Raw genomic sequence first — 17,560 nt, forward strand, 5'->3', positions numbered from 1 at the left:
AAGCTATAAGATGATTAGGGTTTTTCCGAAATCCCTAAACCAAGAACAAAACTTTCAATTGTAATTTCAATCTACCTCAGCCAAACACGGCACAGGCCTTCCACCTCTTCTGACTTGGGTTGCTATGTTTTTCAAACTGATCGGAATTATGGTTTTCACAAAGTGGACAATCAAAACTCTGGAAAATCCCATAGACTTACACCGACGGAATGTTCAAACAGGCCAAGACTATTCAAATTTTGGTTTCCGCGGAGAATGGCAATGAGACTGCCAGTTCATGAAGCAGTGAAAAGATAAAATAGGTCTAAAGTTTGTCAACACAAACTTTGATGTTGGCTTAACAAGATGGTTTTACAGACATTATGGGAAGACAATCAGTCAACAAGATTTGTAGTCTTGTGTAGGTTTGTTTACATTTTGACAGTCTTAAATAGTCTTGGTCAGTTTGAACATTCCATCAATACAATTCTATGGGATTTTTCAGAGATTTGATCATCTGCTGTGTGAAAACTGTAATTACGATCAGTTAGAAAAGTCATAGCAACCAAAGTCAGAACAGTCTGAAGGTCCATGCCAAGTTTGTTGGGTGTAGCTTTGATACTTTTGGAAAAACCCTAAACCATGTCATTAGAATAACAGTATGTTTGTTTTTCAAGCCAACATAATAATAAGAATAATCTATACTTGCATCTTTCACTGAATCAACATAAAAAAAAATAAAAAATAATTTTATCCCCTTTTCTACCAATTTGGAATGCCCAATTCCCACTACTTAGTAGGTCCTCGTGGTGGCACAGTTTCTCACCTCAATCCGGGTGGTGGAGGACAAGTCTCAGTTGCTTCCGCTTCTGAGACAGTCAGGCCACGCATCTTATCATGTGGCTCGCTGTGCACGACACCGCGGAGACTCACAGCATGTGGAGGCACATGCTACTCTCCGCGATCCACACACAACTTACCACGCGCCCCATTGAGAGCAGGAACCTCTAATCGCGACCACGAGGAGGTTACCCCATGTGACTCTACCATCCCTAGCAACCGGGCCAATTTTGTTGCTCAGAAGACCAGGCTGGAATCACTGAGTGGTAGTCAGCGTTAATACTCGCTGAGCTACCCAGGCCCCCTACACTGAATCAACATTTAATGAGAAAACAGATGAGATCTCTGTGAAAGATGGTTGTAATACATAATGATTATATTCTGATTAAAAAAGTACCATCAGTCAGCACATTTCAGTCATTTGATAGCATGCACAGAAACCTGGAAATGCATCACAAATGTCCATTAAACCAAAACTTTATTGCATATCCTTGCCATACAGATTCAGACTGAAACTGAAAGGCAAGATTTTTCATTTCTCTTGTCGTTTTTCCACATGAAAAAGACTCAAGTGGAAAATGTTTGACTCCAAAATCTATTTATTCTGGCTTAGACACACACTGGTGAGAAGGACCCTGCATTCCCTAATGCCATCTGATATTCTCTAAGTAAAACAGCAGCTGAGACTGAAGGAAAGATGCAAGCTCAGAAATCCTTAGGACGTGTATGAACACCGCAGAAAGCAATTTCTCCCCAGCCGCTTCCAAGATAAATTCAGCATTCCAGCTCTGTGCATCAAACCATTATATTATTTACCCTTTCTAATAGTTATTCTGGAATAGTATGATGGGGAGTATAATTTTGGGGTATAACCGAACAGAATTGAAAACGTTAACCCATATGTGAAAAAGATTGATGAAGGTGCAAATAAAAACCTTTGAATAGCTGCATGACATTAGTTTAGCCACGTTAAAAATCAAACTGAGACATATACAAACAAAATTCAAATCAATAACATCCATAATTATTAGAATAAAACTTCTTGGTAATTCTTTCCATGGTGTGTTAGTTTATGGACTGTGAATGTGTGTTTGTGCACATGTGGTTTGCGCTGAAGCCGAGTCTTATGATTTACAAGTGCTGCGGCCAATCTTTCTCAAGTGGAATGCTAGCATCCCATTTTAAAAAACACAAAAGCCATACTGACATTTGGATTTAATTGGCTTCTTCAGTATTACAAAAACAATACTTTCACATGCTCAGAGACAATGCTGAGGAGTCTTTAATGCTGCACTCTGTAACTTTTTTGTTTTTGTCATTTTGGACATACAGTGACACCTAGCACGTTTAATTTAATCCATGAGTGAAAGTGTCCAACAACAGGGTGGTTGCAAAGATTATGTCAGTAGTATTTGACTAGTCATGTGATTCAAAAATGTGGAATAAAATAGCTTTTATAAGGTAACTGACATGACTGGAGTCTTCATTGCATATTGGTTTCATGATTTTATACTTATGTTTCATTAATTTCTAAGGAGTTCAACTTTTTTAAGGAGGGAAAAATGACTGACTGCACCTTTAATGTACATCCACTGATGAGTATGTGTTGGTCCAGTAATAATGAGCCTGAAATAGATATCGATTTTTCCTGCAGTCAACTAATCATGTTAGCAACAATAAATATTTCAACAATCGAACAATTGTGTTGCTAATATAATGTAGCGGTTTTCATTGTTAGCAGATTGTGCTAACAGAGTTGTGCCCATGAATCACTCAGCAGCACACAGCTGGTAATGAAAGGAAGAGGAATTGATCTGCGCTGTTTTCACTTACTCACGGTGAGGGTGTTGTTGATGCGGAAGCTGCAGAGGATTCTGTTCACATCACGAGCGTGAAGGAATCCGTTCCCTCTAACCACCACTTCAAAGGATTCTGAGACAGAAGGAGAGATTACTGAAGTAATAATGGTTTGACCTCTAACAAAAGAACTCTTTCTGCTTAAAGAAATAGGACTGAGTGTGTTTTGTGCATTAATGTCTCTTATTAGCCAGGACATCCTGTATTTTGGCCAAAATGAAGACAAACTGTTAGCAGTGCTCAAAGTGAACCGGTATGCAACGGTACTGGCAACAATGTGAAATTTACGTCAGTACTGACAGCTATTCTTAAAAGAGCTGCTGGATTGGTTCCTACTCCCTTTGAATGCTCAAGGGGACCCGGCCAACGCCAACCAGTCGGATGACGAAATGCTCAGGGGAACCTCCGCTCCCACTTTAACCACTTCCTTTATGGGACGCCTATTGTTAAGTGTTTAAGCAGTGAAAAGCTCAAAAGGGTAACTCCCCCAGCCCCCGTGGTCTGACAGTGAAACTTGTCATAGGCTCAAAATGATCAATGATCACACATGCCGAAATCTTGGCAAGCATGACTTAGTGCAGTGGTTCATTGCTAATTTGCAGTGTTTTCAAATGGAACTGAAAATGAATAATGTAATAATAAAAGGCAAATAAAACAGCTTAACACTTGTTTAAGTTGGTCTAGCTGGTCTCCCAGCCTGGCCAGCTGACAAGTGCCCGAAAGTTCAGATAAAGACCAGCAAATCAGCTTAAGCTGGTTTAGCAGGGATGTGAGGGGAACACATATCTCAGTTACCAGGTTACCTATTCATTTCTTTGGGGAACATTTTTGAATGTTCAATAGATTTTCAGAAAGCACTTCATTTAAAAAAAAAAATCCAGAATTGATTTGTTTTTACCAGCCAAAGATGCTTCTTTTTCAGTGCCTCCTGCTATAAGCTACTGTAGTAGCTATTTTCAGTCTTAAAGTTCACATTTCAAAAGTGCATCTTATTCCACTACACTGTGTCTCTCTGTTTTTGCGTCCTGTGTGAACAGTCCCTGAGACTTTGAAAACAACTACCATGATGCACTTCATAAAGTACGAACAAGAAAAATTCTTGTTTTAAGCTTCTTAGCTGATGATAGTTTACCTCCTGCACAAATGCTTGAGGGCTCCACTGCGAGGATCTCTATACAGGATCTCTTCAGAATCTGAGGCAAAGAAAGTCACAATTATATATGATAGATGACTTCATACATTTTCCTTACTGGTAGAGAAACCCATCAGTGTCTGGAAGTATTGTTTTCATAATATAGCAATAGCACATCATCAATATAAAGTTGTGAGCGTGACTGTCACAGACTCCAATGTTGTTCCATCTACTCACCGAATCAATGACCCCTTGTAGTGCTTCGAAGCCATCATTCACTGGAAAAACATGGTCTTTACTGTCAGCTATTGTCGCCAACTGAGACAGAATGAGAAATCATAAAAAATCATAAAAAAAAAAAATGCTTCTCTATATTTTGACTTTCGATTTATAGAAAATATTAAGATGTTATTGCCCACAAACAGCTGATTGGTGACATGATGGTATTAAGGGGGTGAATAATTTTGACCCTTGGGCAGGTATCCCCTCACCTGGGTTTCATTGAAGTCCTTCACTCCTACACAGTAGACTGAAGCTCCCAGCTGACGTGAGCGGTCAGCCTGCCATTTAAACACATCATGTAAATGACAATGTTGCATATATTAGCTTATTGTGTTAAATATCAGACTATGTAAATACACATCTAGATAATAAGTGAGACAGGCAGACAGAGACAAAAGAGGGTTAAGAATGCCAACTCACTGCAGGACAGTTTTAAAAGGTTACAAGAAATGAGGGTGAGAAAACTAAAATCTCTTTTTGATATGGACCTATTTCAAATTTGTGAGTTTGATAAGATTAAGGTAGCATCTTGGTTGGAAAGTTGGCTATTTTTCTCAAAGATCATGGTGAAAAGCTGACACTTTCTTGCCTCATTTGGCCATACTCGTCGGGGCTAAAAACAGATTTGGGGAAATCTGGAAAATCTCTCAGTTCAGTCACAAGATCTAATGTATCTCACCTCTCTGGCTGCCAAGTCAAATTCATTCTCACGCAATTCTCCATCTGTCAGAGCGATGATGACACTCGCTGTGCGGTATCCTAACACAGAAAGAGAGCAAGCAGAGTCTAATACCTCTGAAAATATCATTCCAATGTGAAAACACAGCAGTCTAAGAATAAACGTGATCGTCCTTGTGGCCAAAAATTCTTAAATAACCCAAAAATGCTAATTCTCTTGGCATTTACTCAACCTAATGCCATCTCATTTATGTATGATTTTCTTCTGCTGAACACAAACAATGATTTTTAGAAGAATATCTCAGCTCTGTCGGTCCTCACAATGCAAACAATTGGTACCAAAATTGTGAAGCTCCAAAATGCACATAAAGGCAATGTAAGAGTAATTCATAAGACTTCAGCGGTTAAATACATATCTTCAGAAGCGACATCATAAGTGTGGGGGACAAACAGATCAACTCCTTCTAAATTCTCCATCCTGCTCATTAGGTGGCGATATGCACGAAGACTGCAAATTGCCCAAAACCAAAGAAGAATCGGAGATTGATAGTAAAAAAAGGACTTAAATATTGATCGGTTTCTCACCCACATGTATTATATTGCTTCTGAAGACATAGATTTAACCACTGGAGTTGAACCACTTGCATTGTATGGACCTACAGAGCTGAAATATTCTTATTTCATCACTAATTTGTGTTCAGCAGAAGAAAGTCATACACATCTGGGATGGCATGAGGGTGAGTAAATGATGAGAGAATTTTAATTTTTTTGGTGAACTATTTCTTTCAAATCAATCTGGTAAAGTTCTGATTTGTGTTTTCTCACTATCATCTCAGTATCACCAGAAGTATTTGATTAATTTGACTTCTCAACCACTTACCATCTCCTGTTCCGTAGTAGATCTGCTCACTTGCCTGGAAAACCACATCAATATTTGTTGATATGAACATTGCATTTGGTCACAATGGACTACTGGAAGCATTTAAAGCAAAGGCAAAAATGACTTCTTACCCTCTGAAAACCTTTATGCATAAAGGTGTCTCCACCTGGAAGCACTTGCCGAAGTTCCTCCAGCCCAGCATGGATCTGGTCCCTGATCATACAATTATAAACCATTGAACACCAGTTTCATATATTAAAATGTGTGGCCTAAGTAAGATTGTGCAGAGTAGAATATTCTGGATATTTGTCTTATTAAATATGGATCTTTCAGTATTGATCTTTAATTCTTATGGATAAAATGTCTAGGCTAATCACAAATGAGATCTCTTTAATATAAAAATGTTTCTGCAAAGATTAGATTAAATACAGGGCAAAAGGAAAGTTTATCTTTTTAAAAGCTTTAATTTTCAAACCAAGATGTTGTGCATATTAAATCACAGCATGTGCAATTAAATCTTGCCTGTCTTCTGTCAGTTTCATTAGGATCCTCCCCTCCGTTGAAAACACTATGAAAGACATGCGGAGTTGGGGGCTGGAGAGAAAGAGTAACAGGTTTTTATTCATAGACTGATGTGCTGCAAATGGCTCCACCTCGGTGACATTCATTGGACATTCATTCAATTTATTTCCATAAAATAAGTTATTTTACTTCTCGGCTTGATGATTACACTTTTAATTGATTTATACTTTCACATATTACAGACCAGCTTCCTAAAACTGTGGGATACATGCCTTTTCATCTTTTCGTATCACATAGTGATGATCTAAAGTGATAAGTGATCTGAGATTTTGAGAGGACTACCTGATGAACTTGTATGCGAGGTGATCGACAAAGTAGTAGATCTCATTCCAGTGGTGTTGTACACTTCCAGACCTGAGAATGAAGAGAGGTAACGAATTCAATCAAAGAGTATATAGATTTGATCCAGCCAAACAATCAGTGTAAAGACTGCATAAAAAGATAAATGCAAAATCATCTATATTTTTTTTTTTTTAGACAACATTTCCAAAAATTGACAACCACAATTTTCTTAGATATTTTAAACATTTATTTAAGCAACTGGCCCCAAGGTAAAACAACCAGAATGTGTCCAAATATGTTTTTTATTCCTTCATGTGCTATCGGAATTATCCTATGTGGTCATTACCAGTATGTCACATGCAGAGGTGTAGTGGTAAAAAAAGAGGTGGGTAAACTATAAATTCTGGTGGACCATGACGTGGTCACCCGGTAAGGTGGGCCATTGCCTACCGGTGTATGTGTATCCTGATGACATCGCTATAGGCTATCATTTGATGGTATTACCAAGGGTATCACTGGTTGTTCCCTCATCATAGGTCACACAATCACTATTCAATTCATACATTAATCTAAGTTCTTGTTAAAGAGACCCAAGAAGGAATAATATGGTTGAAATCTATAAAGTTTACTAAATGACAAAACAGAGAGAACAAAAATATTTAAGAGAGATAGAGAGGGAGGCTTATATCCAGGGCTTCCAATGCAATGCACTTGTACATAATGATTATGGATTTGGGATTAATCCCTAATCATTATGATATAATCACCATATTATTGGTCTATAATATGTCAGAACAATGTGGATCAGTGTTTCCCAAAAGCCCAGGAGGATGACGTCCTCAAATGTCTCGTTTTGTCCACAACTCAAAGATATTCAGTTTACTGTCACAGAGGAGAGAAGACACTAGAACATATTCACATTAAACAAGCTGGAATCAAAGAATTTTTTACTTTTGTCTTAAAAAATGACTCAACCCGACTAATTGATTATCAAAATAGTTTAGATAGTAAAATAGTGCAGATTAACGACAGAAGAATGAATCTGGTGCCACATATTTAAAAATAAATAAATAAAAATTAAGAAAAAAGCTTCCTGCTGATTGGTCAACACTGACAGTAATGCAGCCAGGGTTCCCCATACGTTCATTTATTTGTGGCGGCCGGCCACAATATCAACGCTGACCGCCACACATTGATTTTCGATTTATTTTTTATTTTTTGCTAAGCTTATTTAAAATCGTATTTGATTGCAGAGAGCCGTAGCGCATTCGCGCAGCACTAGGCTACCTCTCGCTCGTCCCTCTCTCTCTCTCTCGCTCTCTCTCTCACCACCAGTACCTCTCGCGCTCTCTCTCCGTCAGGAACACCGCTGCATAAATCTGTCCAACACAGCACTGTCAGATATTACTTAGCCAGCATGCAAGGAGCCTAGCTAATAAGGAGAGCTAAGTTATTGTTAGAATACAGCTGGATTTTTGAGGTCAGCACGCTGTATATAGCTGGTAGTAGTCAATATCGATGCACGCGCATGGGAAACACTGGCAGCAGCGCATTATGAAAGACTTCGTCTTAGGTTTAACAACCTATGAAACTAATAATGAACAATATGAAACTAAAACGAGATAAGCTTAATTTAAAATGGCTTAGGAACTATCTATTTAGAGGTGGATAAACGCAATTTAGAGGTGGATAAACCCACCTTGGAGGTGGGTAAACGCTATTTCCGAATTTTGGGAGGTGCGTAAACGGCGTTTACGTGCGTTTAGCCTCCACTACATCCCTGGTCACATGTTCAAGTGCTTTGTTGTTGGAAAGAAAAGGAAACAATGCCAGGTTCAGTCATACAAATTTCTTGAAGAACTTTTATTTTGACACTTTATTACATAGCTTTATTACATTAGCTACATTTTGGTCAAATACAAGCTATTTTCACAGTATAAAAATGTACAACATGCATCAAATATTTGCTGATAAACATATAGCACTGAAACGGCAAGTGCTTGCAATTTGCTGTATTAGCTGTCGATCACTACAGAAACCGTACTCTCCTCCACCATGTTGAAAGTTCACATCTCCTCCCAACTTGGAAACTCAGGTATCAAAACCATCTCAGAGTTTCCCAGTCATAATTACCACTTGAGGGGTCATTCATGTGCTATTTCCGAGTGGGAAACTCGTATTTAAGTTCCTATAGATAGCATGTGAGGAAGCATTAATGAACTCTTGACATCTCGGGGGAAATAAGATCTACATCAATGCTCTAACAGCCAAATGTGCGACGTTTATGATTGTTGTCTGAGGCGTTACATCAGCTTTCACAGTAACATGCAGTCACTATATGAAAAAAACTAGAAGCTCTATTGAAAAAACCCCTTAGTAAGTTCACATTATGGTTTGAATCAAGGTTATTATAGTTTTGAGTTTTTAATTTAGTTTTAATTTTTATTTCATTTTCAATTTCTAATTAATATTTAGTTTCAGTTACTTTACCAACTGTGTTTGTTAGTTTTAGTTTTCAATAAATTTTAAAGGGGACAACTTTGTGTAATGTTCTTTAAATTAAACTATTCCCTTTCCAGATTACACATATGTCTACATAGTGTATAGATAGGCTGGCATACAACATGGTAAAAACAACCAAGAAGGATTTACAAATGTGGAGATACACTATCCTCCTAATAATAAATCTTGTGCTGCCACAAGATTTGCTGATTAGATAAGTGCATGAATAAGTAGGTGTACAGGTGTTCCTAATAAAGTGGCCCGTAGGTGATTGTATCCCCTTATGTTTTGAACAGCAAAGGATGATGTGATTAAACAATTATTCCATTTATCTTGAAAAACTGAGCACACAACCAAATGTGGGCACACACACACACACACACACACACACACACACACACACACACACACACACACACACACACACACACAAAGCTCATGGCCAATAGATGGCATGTATGAGATGCAACATATTGAGAAGTTAAAAGAAACAAACACTATTTTGTAACATGCACAATTAAAGGTAGTATTAAGTATTAAAGTATTGAAGGTGCACTCAGTAACCTTTGTATTTGTGTCACCTTGGACTTACACTGACACCTAGTGGTGTGGAAGTAGCATCATTTCAAATCAAAGGTTCCCTATCGAGAGGTCTCTCCTATTGCGTAAGTAGCTTACGCTATGGGAAAACTCCGTTTCTCGAGAAATATTGAAGTCTTTATGTAAAACGCATTGCAGCTGCACAGCAGACAGTGATGAGCGAGGCAGCTCGGTCATTGGCTGTGCTGCGGCAACTGCTCAAACCAGTGACGGGGCGACTTAGAACGCGCGACCAATGGGGGCGCGTCCCGCATTCGCGCGCTCAGAGCCTGCTGAAATTAGCATATGAGGGCTATATAATGAACGTCCCGTCATGCCAGTTCTTTTAGATTTAATCTCCTTCAGCGAAGACCTTCTCTTCGCTGGATCCTCCGGATTTTTGGAGTCTTTCGCCGCCGTGGACAAGCTTACAGCGGGACTGCTGAGAGGACGCCGGCATCTTCAGCCTCCTTCGAAGCCTTCTGCTACGCCATCCGGCGCGCATCGCATATCCTTTACTGAACAAGCGTTCGCCCCCGCGACACTTTTAAGAGTAAAAGAGTTATTTTCCAGGCGTTGTTTCAAATGCCTTCACGCTTACTTTCACATCCCGATAGCGCCTCACCACAGGCCCTTTCTGAGATTCGCTTTCGAGGGACAGTCATACCAGTACACAGTACTACCATTCAGCCTATCATTGGCCCCCCGTACATTCACGAAATGTATGGACGTGGCACTTTCCCCCCTGAGACAGCGGGGAGTGCGGATACTGAATTACCTCGACGATTGGCTAATCATAGCACAATCAGAGGTTCAGTTAATGACACACAGATCTTGGACTATCAGCCATTTACAATGCCTGGGTCTGAGAATAAATTTTGCAAAGAGCGTGCTATCCCCCAGCCAGAATATTTATTTTCTGGGAATAGTGCTAGACTCAGTGCAGATGACAGCGTGCCTCTCATCAGAGCGCGCGCTCTCTATTCGACACCTTGCAACATCGTTCAGAACGGGCGCGCACGCCCCCGTCAAACGATTTCAGAGAATGCTCGGTCTCATGGCCTCGGCATCAGCTGTACTCCAGCTAGGATTGTTGCACATGCGTCCTCTCCAGCGCTGGAGGCGGGCCGCACACCCTCCACGCTCAAAGTCTATGTGGCTGCCATAGCGGCGTCACACAATCCTGATAAAGGACATTCATTAGGAAAAAAAAAAAAACGATCTGATCGTTCGTTTCCTAAGAGGCGCTAGGAGGATGAACCCTCCTCGCCCACCTTCGGTGCCGATCTGGGACCTGGCCACGGTCCTGGACGCACTCAAAGGTGCCCCGTTCGAACCTCTCCGAACCGTCCACCTCAAGCAGCTCTCGCTCAAAACCACGCTCTTGCTGACACTCGCTTCAGTTAAAAGAGTGGGCGACCTGCACGCGCTGTCATCAAGCACTGCTTGCCTGGAATTTGGACCAAACGACTGCAGAGTTGTCCTTAGGCCAAAGCACGGGTATATTCCTAAGGTGCTCTCTACACCCTTCAGAGCACAGGTGATATCTCTGGCAGCGCTATCGTCCTCAGCAGACGAAGGTGATGCAAATTTACTCTGCCCGGTCAGGGCGCTCAGAGTATATTTGGAACGTTCTGCCCTGTTCAGACAGATGGAACAATTATTCGTATACTTTGGCGGCCGAACTAAGGGTCTCGCTGTCTCAAAGCAACGAATATCGCGCTGGATAGTGGATGCTATAGCGCTAGCTTATGGAGCCAAGGGCCTTCAATGCCCCTTAGGCGTCAGAGCTCACTCTACGAGGAGCATGGCCTCCTCGTGGGCATGGTCGAGTGGGATACCCATTGAAGATATTTGTGCGGCGGCAGGCTGGGCCTCGCCTTCGACATTTATCAGGTTTTATAACCTACAGGTCCCCTCACTGCATTCCAACATTCTATCAGTCTGACTGTGGAATGAACTGGAGTATGTATATGCTGGGCATTATCTCCTCCCTTATAAGGTCCGTCTCTGACAGACTTAGAGGGTTTATTATGCGTACCAGTACACAAAAGCTCAGTACATGAGATATGTGCTTGTGTTTGTACAAGGAGCGCCCCACCTTGAAGGCAAGGGCGCCCTGTCATACCCCACTATATAGCTCGCCGCTGGCCGGCTCGTGGAATATCACTTTGCTTTAAGGCTCAGGCACCTGCCTCTGGCTTTATAGAGCGAAGTCAGCACGCACGGCGTTTTACATGGTGTTCCCATAGCGTAAGCTACTTAAGCAATAGGAGAGACCTCTCGATAGGGAACGACTTGGTTACTAATGTAACCTCGGTTCCCTGAGAGGAGGGAACGACTATTGCGTAAGCTGCCGTGTCTGTGCTTGGTCAGTTCGCTTCAGTCGATTGAACCTAAAAGAACTGGCATGACGGGACGTTCATTATATAGCCCTCATATGCTAATTTCAGCAGGCTCTGAGCGTGCGAATGCGGGACGCGCCCCCATTGGTCGCGCGTTCTAAGTCGCCCCGTCACTGGTTCGAGCAGTTGCCGCAGCACAGCCAGTGACCGAGCTGCCTCGCTCATCACTGTCTGCTGTGCAGCTGCAATGCGTTTTACATAAAGACTTCAATATTTCTTGAGAAACTGAGTTTTCCCATAGCGTAAGCTACTTACGCAATAGTCGTTCCCTCCTCTCAGGGAACCGAGGTTACGTTAGTAACCGAGTCGTTTTCTGTTTAAGATGCCATTGTAGAAATGTAATATTCACACTCAGCCATGATTACTTTAATCAGTGAGTGAAAGTGTCAGATAACAGGACGGTTACTGAGATTAAGCGAGTAGTATTCGGCTGGTTATGTAATTCTAACATGGCAGCCCCCATATGTTTGAACCCTCTCCATGTAGAATAAAACAGCTTACTGATATGACTTTATTTTAATGTGAGTGGTCATGATTTCCTACATATATTGCAAAATTATTAAAATGTCATTAGGAGTTAAACTTTTTTAATGAAGAAAAAAATTACTGATTGAACCTTTAATGATGAAAACTAAAAATATTTAATGATAATTTCTATTTAGTTATAGTTAGTTTTGAAGCAATGCATGACAGCTTCATTTTAGTTTTCGTTTTTTGGAAAAACTTTGTTTTAGTTTTAATGTAGATTTTCTAGGTTATTTTTTGGAATTTCGTTTCAGTTTCAGTTAACTATAATAACCATGGTTTGAATACACAGAAGGATCTAGACTGCTTATATGTTGTGATGGGTTTTTTTTCACTGCAAAATTACACACTCTTAACAGCCTAGTTAAGAATTATCTCAGGATTCATTGGATATTTGTCTGGTTTTTGAAGCATGGCGACATTTCCCTGTCCACAGCAGGCTTAAAAAGCTGTTTAAGAAAGTTTCTGACACAGTAAATGATATTTAAGCAGCTTGTTGTTGGCTCTTTGTTTAGTGGGCTTCTTTAATGGCTAAGCTTGTGTAATAGCTCATCTGGCTGGGCCATTGCGGTGAAAACAAATTTGAAAAGAATGTTAGGCTTACGTAAGAGACGTTGCACCCGTCCAAAGCCAGTGTAAACTTTCCTCTGTGCATATCCACCCCCCACCAACACCAGTGCTACTAATTCAGACAAATTCAATAGATGTTGATGATAATGATGTTTCTCTTTCTTCCATGGTACACAACAGGGATTTTCATATTAAAATCATGGTCAGGTTTGAGTGTAAGACATTAGGTTTGGTTAAGGTTTCCACCCTCTAATACTATTATGACTTGTCATGAGACCGGGTTGGATAGATGAATGAGTTGAACCACAGTTAAAGTGAAGATCAAGATCCGGACCCCCTAAGACCTGGATCCAGACCAGGAATAATCATCTCCAGGCCCAGATCTACACCAAAATGTAACTCAAAACCTTGGCACTCCATTTTAATGAACCGAAGAAAAACAATTGCTGAATTTATTCGAAGCACTCATTTGCATTCATTTGAAACACTGAGCAACTTTGTGCAGTGGTTTAGTAGCTGTTAAGAACTGTGGATTTCTTGTGAATTTGCTGTAATGGTGAAGTTACCTCGCCAACCTGGGGTTGAGGAAATCGCCTTTAATATGTTGGAAATTGACTGTGGCCTTGTCTGAGGCAATAAGCTCAGACCCAGACCAAGGCCATTTTTATGTGGTCTCTCTCAAGATATCTCAAGACCAAGACCACAAGACCAAGTCTCCAACTCTGCTGTGAACAGAATGGATCGAAGAGTTTATGGATTTTTGCAAGTTTCAAGTTTCTTGAAGTAATATTAGCCAATATTTTTATCTTTTTCTTGACTCGTCTTTTGCAAATTTGGATTTTAAATGCAAAATAACTCTTTTGATTTCCAAGATGGTAACTGAAAAACACTCACTAAATTAAGCATTCAATGTGAGGATAAGGTCAACTTTGTAGAATGATACTGTTTGAAATGGTTATTATTGTATATAAAACATGTGTATAAAGATAATTAGGAGAAATTAGGAAATTCATATCTTTCTAGGTCACCAGAACAAAAAGACGTGACTGAATAAAAAAATCTCTGACACGCTGTCCAATAGCTGAATGATATTTCAAGAAGTATTACAGCTGAAAAGGGTAGATTTTTGATAGCACAGAGACCTCACAGCTTCATATCATAACAGTGCCTGTACACTGCAGCATAATGATTTTAGCAGGAATATGAAGCATGCATCGTGAGCTTATTATTTTCTATGACTTCATCAGATAAGAACTATTAACTATCTTTCAAAACAATTTTCCATTATCCAGGCAGTTGTCCTGCACAATGAAAACATTGTTTTATTCCACCGCCATAAAACAAATCCAAAGAGTTGCATGCATATTACATTTGGCCAATGCACTCTAAATTCATGACATGCTGTATGTGTATCTTTGCTTTTAAATGCAAATCACATAAAGAATTAAACAGCAGGACTGAACAATGGCATGTTGCATTCTCACTCTCTCCCTCCCTTTCTTTCTTTCTCTTCCCCACATAATTTGTGTTCAGATATGAGCCTCTTGTGGCCAGAGAGCTCTTAGGTTTTGGAACAAATGGCCCTGCTGGTGAAAAGGTTCAGCACATGCGGAGACCAAAACACTCCTTTAGATACTATTACTCAAGCTCTTGGTATCTACTATTTAGATACTATTACCTTGCCCTTTTGACATCACATCAAATCTCCTGGGGTTTCTTTTGAAGAAAGGGACATAAAAATGAACTCATACTATGGTTTTATTTTACAACAGAAAATACTGAATATAAAAACCATCCAAACAATGAGCAGAGCAAGACAATGGAAAAAGAATTGCAGTATTATCCTTTTATTCCCAAAATATCTCACAACCATCACTGTTTCATTGATCTTGTTATAGCATCTGTTTCAAAGACTTCTAAGACCCTAAGAAGACCTTTTAAAGATCATTCTGCATCATGCACAAGTGCAGGTCGAGATTCTTGTACCTTTTATCCTTTTTGTCTTTCACCAAGCTTGTGGAGGCAAGTTTTCATCATAGTTACTATTTTTATGGTAAATGGTTCCATATGCATTCTCATAGCTAATAAAATATGCAATACAGTACCTTTTACGCAGTGCAGTTCTGTTTAGGTGTTTACATTTTTTGATTTTTTTTGGTCAATATATATGTATTAAACTAGTCTAAATATTTATGTACTGTATAAGTGGCAGATGCAATAATGAACTTATATTTATGTGCTTATGCTTTCCTTCAAATTGCCATGGCGATGCAAGGGCAGATGCAAAGCTAAATGAACAGAGTTGAAATTCAGTCTGTGGGTTTGTGGAGAGTGGCTCTTTGATCTTTGCCATATAGCATGTAAATTATACATTTCAAAGACCTTCAGATTACTGATGGACCTGCCAGCCTACTGTATATAAGACAACATTTGAAACATCATTTTTCACTCATGATTTGCAAAAACAAGAGCATGGAGAATTGAAATGATGTATAGCTTAGATTACTGGATGATGAGTCTTGCTGGAGACTAAATAGCTATGATTGATGACCTGACCTTTAATCCACCAACTGGAAACTCAGATGACACAGATGACCCTTTAAATCCTAAAGCTGCCACTTTATCAAGCCACCATCATTCTCAGGTGCCATTGTAATAGCTAAAGACACTCACAAAGCTGATGGAAATGAGATGACTCACTTGTCCAGCACAAAGTACAGGTCAAACCCTCCATAGCACGAGGAACCAGCCTCCCAGCGCTCATAGCTCTGTCCAGCACTGCCGAACACGACCCTCAGGAACAGCACAACACACAACCCTTTCAGTAGCGTTGCACTACCATGCCAGCCGATGGACATTTTTCCAGTTTTGCAGATGCAGTTGCAACCTTTTGCAAGTCAATAGAACTTCTAAACCAAGTCTTAAAGCAAGACATCCAACTTTGGTGGAGATGATTTCTTCTGCAGCCTCCTAACTCTCAAATCCATCCAGGTTGGAGCAGGTCTGGTCTCAGAGAATGGGAAGGCATATCTGTGGCAGAGTCCAAGAGCTGCAGTCAGATCACAGATCCTGAGGAGCTCCAGTTAGACCGGCTTGAACCACGAGGAGTCCAAGCACTTCTTTTCAAAAGAATCACGCTCAAATAACACTAATACAGCTGTGCCTTTGCCTCATACTGTATGCATGTCAGGCGTCTAGATGTGCTAGACCTTAAGAACTGTTGACAGCCACCTGTATTAGTTTGAAAACTTCTGAAGGTCTGTTTAATTATTTAAGGTCTGGCTGCTGATGTCTGACTTTCTGTGCAAAAGGGGGCTTATCTTAAAAAGCAAGGGGGAGTGACATGGGTACATTTGGAAAAACGCTCAAAACACTTTAACACAGACTTACTCTGTTTTTTTTCTATGCACCCTTGGTCTCGCACCAAGGAGGGGGGGGGGTAGTTCTTTCTTTTAGGTTATTTTTTTTCCCTCTGCTGCCTCAGTGTGGTAAAATGACTAATTGCAACGGGTTGTTTTTCTTGCACTTTACTCGCATTAAAAAACTATGATAGATAGATAGATAGAAAGACAGACAAGACAGACAGACAGATGTTTGCCACGTGACGCTGTTGTTTTCAGAGTTTCGCGCCGGAGAGCCCTGTTTTTAGAAGTCGTGTCAGAATAAAAAGAACTTCAACTGTTAAAAACGCGTCTCGAGACACATGCATTCATGCAGTCATCAGTTTTTATTAATTTGTTTTTATAGCACAAGGACGTGTAGGTAAACGACTCCTTAGTTTTTCATTAATAAAGTTCCCTGTAAATAAATGCAAAGATGTAGCTTACACAGAGATCATATGATTGCAAACTTGGAGACGGTGACATCACGCACCATACAAATCGCTTTGCAACACGCGCACCGCACTAGTGCGCTAAAGAGAAATTGGATGTCTCCGCAGCAACAGGTGAGCATTCCCACTCTCTTTCTTTGAATGATTTAGTCTTGCCATGTTCTTGAATTTTCTAATCGTTTACATTTTTTGTGCAACTTTTAAATAATAATAATGATAAACACATGCAGTTCCTACACATGCGGTGCTGGTCAAGCTGCAACAATTCATCTTTCGTTTTTTATGATTAATTCTCAACACAGATGCTTATGCAGGTAAATTAACAAAGTCAGAGAAATAGATTTTTGAATACTTGGTTTGCAGGTATTGATTTATAAATCGACGTTAAGAATTGCCAGTGTACTAGCACTAAATATATCAGACATATTTGAATTGACATCCGCCATGTCAAACTTTATTTAACTGATTCCTGTTGGACTGAACAATTAGTGATTTTTCCTGTTAAAGAACAATCAGATATATATATAAAAAAACAACAACAACAAAAAAAAAAAAAAAAATTAAATTATTTATCAGAGTGTAGTGGAAATTGTTTTCTTTTATAAGCATTCAACCACTCATTAAATATCTAATCA

General features: G+C 39.8%; 1 pseudogene; it reads right to left on the reverse strand.

The window, feature by feature from the left end:
- The window catches only part of LOC127636615 (anthrax toxin receptor 1-like), a 30,449-nt pseudogene extending 14,061 nt beyond the window's left edge, over positions 1–16,388 (reverse strand).
- Positions 16,389–17,560: the final 1,172 nt, after the last annotated feature.

The sequence above is a fragment of the Xyrauchen texanus genome, chromosome 44, assembly GCF_025860055.1.
Source record: "Xyrauchen texanus isolate HMW12.3.18 chromosome 44, RBS_HiC_50CHRs, whole genome shotgun sequence".
NCBI classification, from domain to species: domain Eukaryota; kingdom Metazoa; phylum Chordata; class Actinopteri; order Cypriniformes; family Catostomidae; genus Xyrauchen; species Xyrauchen texanus.